This window comes from Montipora capricornis, chromosome 2 (assembly GCF_036669925.1).
Source record: "Montipora capricornis isolate CH-2021 chromosome 2, ASM3666992v2, whole genome shotgun sequence".
NCBI classification, from domain to species: domain Eukaryota; kingdom Metazoa; phylum Cnidaria; class Anthozoa; order Scleractinia; family Acroporidae; genus Montipora; species Montipora capricornis.
In genome coordinates, this window is record NC_090884.1 from 61742871 (window position 1) to 61750370 (window position 7500).

The following is a 7500-nucleotide window of genomic DNA, read 5'->3' on the forward strand; positions in this document are numbered from 1 at the left end:
GCTGCATGTGGTCCATGGACCATGGTCCTTGTTTTCTTGTTCAGCCTTGGTATTGACAACCGAGGAACTGATAATGGCTCAATAGACCTTTTTGCAGATACGGCGGATATTTTGATTTCTATTGTTTCGAAAGACATTATGGGATGCTCAGGGGGCAAATTAATATGTATTTGCCCCCCTGGGCATCCCATAATAGCTATTCGAAACAATAGAAATCAAAATGGCCGCCGTATCGGTAAAAAGGTCTATTTGCGTCGAATCTGGAAAAAAAACACACAGGAAGGAAGCAACCGACAATGGCAATAAGGTTAGGGTTTTAAATAGAGAATTTTTTCGTAAAATTATCTTCTCAGGTCTTTTATCGGGATTCCCATACTAATCCTTATATTTTTTTTGACTTTCTCTGACACTGAGCTCGGGGCGCCTGTGATTTCACTGATAGCCTCTCTCTTCTCTTGTAATTTATTCACGTAATTTTTCGCTCCACGTTTCTTTTAAAAAAATTATATCTGTATGAAAAATAGAGAAGTGGAAGCCGCCTGTGTGTTAGTGAGAGGGAAAACAAAGAAATCCTCATGTCATTAAACAGCAGCACCGGAAAATAACTGGGTGAAACACCAAAATAAAAAGGTCTCTTGGAAGTGTGCTTGAATTTCAACAAATGAGCCCCAAAATCGGCAAGAATTTGTGACGCTAGTTGATGAATGTAATAATAAAGCAGCTTTTATTTCCAAAACGATGGAAATAACGTCATCTAAGAGAGTAAATGGTCATCTTCAAGAGTTGGACGATTGTGATCTATGAGTTGAATTCGCACAAATCTTGTCGAACTTTATAACACTTGAAAGAAAAAAACAAACTAACGAAACAACAATCCGATGTCTTGCCGTCATTTTGCCACAGATGTACCCAGTTGTTAGTAACACGCAAGGTAACTGATCAGAGGCGGCCGCTGAATTCGATGTCACGCAGCAAAAATCTCCCAAAATGTTTTTCGCTTATGGCAACTTTTTATATTCGCGGCACAAAATTTATGTTGTTTTCATGTCGCAAATTTTGTTGTTGATGGTAACTTTTTAAATTCTCGATCGACACTTCCTAAAAACTTCCTCCTGTTCTTGCTTGTAAATGTAAATGTAAATGCTTTCTTTATAGTGGGAGTGCACTTAGCTATCAAGCTAGTTTACAGGCACCCCACTTTTAACAATGTGAAAGAAACAATACAAAGTTAACAGAAACATTATTAAGAATCCCAACTGGCAGGAGGCAACCAGTTGGCCGGGACAGTTGGCCGGGACAACTGGAAGCAAATCCTAACCAGAGGTTAGAACGGGATTTGAACCCCGAGTAGCCGCATGCAAACCCAACGCTCTAACCACTCGACCACGCTGCCTCCCTTGAAACTGTTTATCAATATTTATTTACTTTTGCATCAATTTAACAAATTGATGTCAGTTTTTCATGCGTCTGTCCTGTTATTGATCATGAATTTCGTTGTAACATTGTCAAAGGAGCTGCGGATCTACGAGGCGATCTTTCTGGGTTTAGTATTTTACTGGTAACTACATGTTTTCTCAGGGGGCTATTTACCGAAGACATCTACCATGGTACTATAAATGATTTATGATACCAAAACAATATCGTGTAGTATTAGAGCTACATATTACGTCCTGGAAAACAAAACACAGCTCAGTTGACAGTTATGGAATAAAGCACTGTTACCGCTCTACCACACATACGCAATGCGTACCTATTTTTCAGTTTTGGTATCTTTTGCGGTTTCTTTTTATTTAGCATTCGGTTTTTAGTTTTCGCCCAAAAAAGTGGTTTTTCTTACTTGGTATTCGATGTTGGTTTGTGTGTGCTTTTTTAATGATCTTTTATCCAGGTTTCAAAGCTGTAGCATAGCTCACCAAAGGCCTCTGTTGGGATTCAATAGCGTCAGAGTTAAATAAAAGATATTCATTGATCAGTTCATGACCATATTATCCGGGAATTCTCTCCGTAAAAATCAAATTCAAAATGTCAATCTGATCTTGAGCTCTCACTTCGTTTGGAGCTTAGCTGTTGTGATTTTCCTAAGCTGCAGTTAGGTAGATCTTTATAGAAATTTTTTAGAAATGGGAAAACATGACGCTTGTCTTTTTATGCTTTCCCACTCACGACAATAACAGTCTTTTATTTTCGCAGTTGCTGATTTTCACTGGTATCGGCTGGACGATGTTGCAAAGTTTTCTCATAATCCTGGACAGACTCGTACCACAAAAAGGGACGGTACTCGCAATGAGACAGTCGATCCACGCTTGGCCACCAACAGTACCTATGGACCCGCCAGGAGATCTGGTGACGTAATTCGGTGGACTGGGGAGAAAAATTTGAAGGCCGTATCCCACAACCGCGCGCGGCCTTATTTTCGAATTCAGCATGGCAGAGGCGTGGTTAGATCTTGTCGGGTCTACTTGAATGTTCATTCAGTAACAGGAAATGTTGTAGACACGTACTAATCTGTTGAATTTTAGCGATGGCAATACTGCAGGGAGTTTGGAAACAACACCTCAGGCCGCGCGCGGTTGTGGGATACGGCGTTAAAATTTTTCGTCGGACCAGCCCTCCAAATTACGTCACCAGATCACCTGGCGACTATGCCTTTGTTTGTTTCATAAAGACTAACAAGAATAGTGTCAATATTAATTAAAAGAAATGTCATTACTGTTTCTATTAATGATTATATTTTTGTTAGTAGCCCCCCGTTTTAGCTTGGGTGTAGTGTTACGCATCAGAAGATCGTGAATATGGATACAACTCAAACTGACAGTCACAAAGCAAATGTTTGGGGTCTGGCGCTAGCAGCGCGAATCATGTGACCTTGTGATCTGTAAGCTTGTCTTATCATCTGGACATTTCGTTTCAGTTTTTTTCGTATCTCACTTCTTGTATCCATCCTATCCGGCATAACTTACCGGAAAATTCATTAGCACGAGACCGAGCATAATTTCAATGCGGTGTCGAGCCAAAATATAAACAGGCTGAAGGGAAACCCCCAAAACCTATTTGGTGAGATAACTTTGCCATAAAAAAGAAGTACAGGTTTGTGTAATTGAACTTCATAATTAGAACTTTTATTCATCAATGAAACATTCACTGTTCGCGATAACTTCTTTGGATGTTGAAACTTATACGCCAATCAGGGTGTGCGAATTTGATTGACAGTCACGCCTCCTTGCAAAGTTCGCACGGTTGTAAGTTAAACACCGTTGCATGAGTTGTCGAGTTGACGTATTTTCACGTAGTTGTCAAATGTGAAAGTTTGTTGTGTGGCCAAGGTAAGGCGCGTTGCACTATAATATGCCAACCAGAACCTAATTGGCTGTTGAAACAATGACTTCTTTTGTTCCGTGGTTGGCAAATTTGAATATCAAAAGAAATGTGAGGTCAATGTTTGAAAACAAAAAAATATCGCTATTATATACTACAGGAAGGTACTTTCAGGTAATAATGAGTCGAATGTTTATAGACCATCTAATATTTACGAGAATAACAACTTTGTATTACCTCTTCATTTGGTGTTTATTTGTTTTGTTCAAGAACACCATATAGTTAGCGCTTCAGTCAAAACAAGTGGAAGTCCCTTTACTTCTTCAGGGATCACATCGTATTTCTAACCATGCTTTAAAACGCGAATTAAAAACAATAGCGACCTGTCACGTCCAACTACTGAAAAGCAAAGTGAAACCTGAAAAATGATTTCCAATCATCAAAAAACCCAAGCTTGTAAGAGCAGGTCAATTCTCCACTATTTCCCCTCTAGAGAAAGCAAGTACCAAAAACAAGGACTTGGAGTGAATAATGATTTCCCGATATTATTGGCTTGAGAAGTTCGCTTCAACCACCTCCTGCGAAGGAACGACTCACACAAGAATCTTTTAAAGTAAAGCTCGCTTGGAGTCACGAAGTTGTAGTGTTTAGCTATATATAGCGCGTTGTACTTTAGATCCAAATTAAAGGTCGGCGGTTCGCTACCTGGCTCTCTCATAGCCTTGTTTCCTTAGCCAAGAAACTTCACTCCACGTTGTCTCTCTGCCCATATGCATATATGGGTACTTCTTCTTATGTGAGCTAATCCAATACAGTTCCATGCTGAGGATTCTGGATTCCAGATTTGCCCTTTAGTGGATTCTGAGTTCTCATGCAGACGTGGTCGGATTCCAAATTTTCAGCCGGATTCTGGCTTCCTAGGGCGGTGTATTTTGGGTTCCAAGGCCCAGGATTCCGGATTCCGCAAGCAAAAGTTTTCTGGATTCTGGATTATCTTATATAGGGCCTCACCCTGTATACAGGGCCTCACCCTGTATAGCCTGTATAGGGTAAGCCCTGCGATAAACTACACCGCAGGGTTACCGGGGTAGCCCTGCGATGAACTCTCGCCCAGGGAAGAGTACAGCAATACACTTATGCAGTTGCTTCAGTCATGCTATTGAATTCTCCCTTTTTTTTGTTATATGTTTTTGTAACACTTTTCTTGTCTGTTTTATCATTATTTCCAAAGGTAAACGGATGGAACCCAAACTGTCGCTGGACTTGCCGTATTTGGTCAAAGCGGTCTCAGCTTTTTCCAGAAATTTAAACCAGCCAAACCACAAGCCCTATGGGCTCATGCAATCTTTTTCGTCTTAAAAAAATTTACTCGTGCTTATTTATTCCAAATTGTACTCGAAATCATGTGATTAGGTACCTATACAAACGATTGAACGCCGCACACAATCAGAAGAATGCGGCGTTCGTTCGTTCGTTGTTAGAAAAAAACAAGCACACGATTAATTTTCTGATCGTTGATCACAAGCCGGTTAATTACTATTCTATGATGCTATCTTTTCAAGCCCTCCCCGAGCTTTCAAACAGTTAGAATTTGTATTGGGTTTACAGTGATATTCATGTGACTCAAATTGCATTTTTGGATTGGCTTACTCCTTCATGAATTATTAATAAATTTTTTAACTTAGCAAATAAGCGAGACAGTGGAACTTTAAACACGTTTCTGTTTAAATTAAGTAATATTTACAAATGATCTACCGTAATTGTTGTCGGTGATTTAAGAAATATGATTGAAATAAACGCCGCCCTCGAATTAACGCTGCATCGGACACGCTTAAAAGGGAAGAAAGGCAAGCGTTTAATCGAGTATATACGGCACTGGCAAATCATTCATTCGGCGATTTTAGCGATACAAAGTGTCCTGAGGCATAATTATGCAGATTACTTGTTTAGGAAAGAAAAAGTGAAAGGCCTTTCGCCAGTGGAAATCTTGCGGCAATGCATACCGCAGAATATGGAGAAAACTTGATATTTGTTGACGTAAATAACAGTTTTTTTATTTTATCACCGAAATTAAAAATGCTTTTGCAACATATTTCACGCAACACAGGCCTCGTCCACAAGTATGCGGAAATTTTTGCAACCGCAAATTTTCATTTTCGAATACGGCTTTTGTCCACACGTATCTGGCGAATTTGGAAGAGCCGTATCTGGAAATTTTCGAATACGGTCTCCAGAGTGGAAATTTTTTAATACGCTAGGAATTCGGATATTTGTGGACGGCTGCATGCGCAATCGAATACGCTGACGTAACACTATCGGATCCAGTCTTTCCTGGGTTAGAGAAATCAACAAGGCATATCGAAAAGAACGATTTTGCACATGCTCAACAAGCAAAATGTTTGTCAAAAGCACTGGGCAATAGAGAGTATCCGGATACGAGTGGACAGGGAAAACGATTCGAAAACGATTGGAATACGCTACATGTGGACGATCATATTTTTGAATCCGCCAAAAAAAAAAAAGAAGGAAAAATCGCGGATACAAAATTTCGAGGTACGTGTGGACGGGCCAATTAACAAGAGGGCAAAAGCCTGGGGACAAGAACGCAGAGGCCGCTTGAAAAAAGAAAAGCGTCATGAATGACCTAAAAATTTCAACAGTTGAGATGCACACAGCAGGCGAACCACTACGAATAATAACCTCTGGTTACCCTGATATAAAGGGGGACACAATTCTTGCCAAGAGACGCTACATTCGGGAGAACCTTGATCATATCCGCAAGCTTGTGATGTTTGAACCTCGAGGACATTATGACATGTACGGCGTTGTCCTCGTTCCACCAGGAAGCAAAAAAGCTGATTTGGGAGCGATCTTTATGGATAACGCAGGTTACAGTACAATGTGTGGCCACGCAACCATTGCCCTCGGGAGATACGCTGTTGACTCGGGTCTCCTCAGCACCGATGTTTCTCGCCCAAGTGTTGGGAAGTGCCAGTGTTCATCGAGTGCCCTTGTGGTGTGGTCAAAGCTCTTGTTCAAATCAAGGAAGGCAAACCAGGTGGCGTTCGCTTTATTTCTGTTCCCGCCTTCGCGTTTGGTCTGGACTTGGAAGTCAACACCGAGCGATTTGGCAAATTAAAGATCGACATTGGCTTTGGAGGTGCCTTCTATGCTATCGTCAATGGTGACCGTTTAGGTATTGACGTTTGTTCATCCTCTCAGAATGATATTGTAGACGCAGCAAATGTGATTTCCAGCACAGTTAAGAGTCAAATAAGATTACATCATCCGGATAACGAAGAGCTAGCATTTTTGTACGGCACAATTCTGACTGACGGAAACGACATGTTCCATGCAAATTCACAGGAACCAACGGCGAATGTTGTCGTCTTTGCAGACAGCCAGGTAAACATTCAAATTTAATACTAGCAGTAAGCAGAGATAACGAAGTGGGTTCGAGCTGCCTCCCTTTCTTTGGGATATTCAGAGCCATTAATTATTTTACATTTCGACTGAGAAACATGGTTGTGTTGTATCAATTGCATATTTAATCTAGATGCATCGTAAAAATAACTGATTTGATGTTTGTATGTTGTGTGGAGGTTGCCGCGGTTGGTTTTGAAGTATTTCGTCACATTTACATGTGCTATTAGTCCATTTTTTATCTGCTAGCGGAATCACACTTCGATACCCCTGACGAAGCAAGGTCGTTTTCTTGCAAAAACAGCACTACACAGCTTTAACCGCATCAATTATACTTGTAAGCTAAATGTGGAATAAACAAGGATTCTGTGTACCACTTAGAACACTGAAAACCAGTTTAATTTTGTTGCAAATCACAACAGATGAATTAGTTTCAAACTTTAATGAGGTCAATGGCACGTGACGAGTATGACTCTGCCGTGCGTTTGTTTCGTGACCGCCACGACTCAGTTCGCTTTTAAATGGAAACCAAGCAGCACTGTATAATTTGCCTGTTTTCAGACCTCTATGGGTCAGTTGGCTCCATAGCCACCAAGCAACACAACTTACGACTACAACACTTTAAAATGACTTACCTAGAATTAAGTAAACAGCATAATTACTGTAATTATCATGCTTTCGACGCTTTTGCAACGCTGTATTGTTATAATCATGCAAATAAAGCTCATTGTTGAGGTTGTTGCATAAGCAGCAAACTCAAAT

General features: G+C 40.5%; 1 pseudogene; it reads left to right on the top strand.

Moving 5' to 3' along the window:
- The first annotated feature begins 5811 nt into the window (after positions 1-5811).
- Positions 5812-7500, top strand: part of LOC138030362 (trans-L-3-hydroxyproline dehydratase-like) — a 7382-nt pseudogene continuing 5693 nt past the window's right edge.